At 50.7% G+C, this 612-nt stretch overlaps 1 protein-coding gene across 1 annotated transcript in view; it reads right to left on the bottom strand.

Annotated features, from left to right (window-relative positions):
- Positions 1 to 310, bottom strand: part of ttyh1 (tweety family member 1) — an 8,562-nt gene extending 8,252 nt beyond the window's left edge. Inside the window, exon 1 of the mRNA XM_008322622.3 lies at positions 196 to 310. The gene's annotated coding sequence lies outside the window, so the exon portion shown is untranslated. The remainder of the gene's footprint in view (positions 1 to 195) is intronic.
- Positions 311 to 612: the final 302 nt, after the last annotated feature.

Below are 612 nucleotides of genomic sequence, written 5' to 3'. Positions count from 1 at the left end.
CACCTCCCCCACACCCACCTCCCCCACACCCACATTTAAAACCTGACGGAGAAATAATGCAGGAATAACCAAGAACACAAAGATGGAGCCAGAAAGTAGTGAGAGAGAAAGTGAAGCTGGAGGAGTGAGAGACGGAGAAGACAAATGAACACAGAAGCCTCGGAGACAGACGCGTCCCACGGACCAGTCTCTTACCTCGGTCGGTCGTTGTCTCCCTCTCCTCCTGAATCCTCTCCCCCAGTGTCCGTGAAATATCTACCCACTCACAGAGGGTAAATCCTGCCAGCCATCAGCGCTCCACTCTCCTGAAAAAGAAGAGCCAGTAATTGTTGCAATTAATAAAATATTAAAATGCCAACGAGCGTGAGGTTGAGCAGTGACAGAGGAGAGACGATGGTGGTGGTGATGGATGAGGGGAGTTTTCAGAGAGAGAGAGAGAGAGAGAGAGAGAGAGAGAGGGAGGATGGGAGGGGGATTAGGATTGAGGAGACACCCCTCGATGGTGGGGGGGGGTCTTCATCATTTCAGTGTAGCAGTCCTCCTGTTTTACTGCCAGTTCATATTCACCACATGACAGCTACAAATAATGAACCTGTTTCTGTAGCCCAGCCC

The sequence above is a fragment of the Cynoglossus semilaevis genome, chromosome 13 (assembly GCF_000523025.1).
Source record: "Cynoglossus semilaevis isolate Cse_v1.0 chromosome 13, Cse_v1.0, whole genome shotgun sequence".
NCBI lineage: Eukaryota > Metazoa > Chordata > Actinopteri > Pleuronectiformes > Cynoglossidae > Cynoglossus > Cynoglossus semilaevis.
This window is presented reverse-complemented; position numbering and strand designations above follow the sequence as displayed.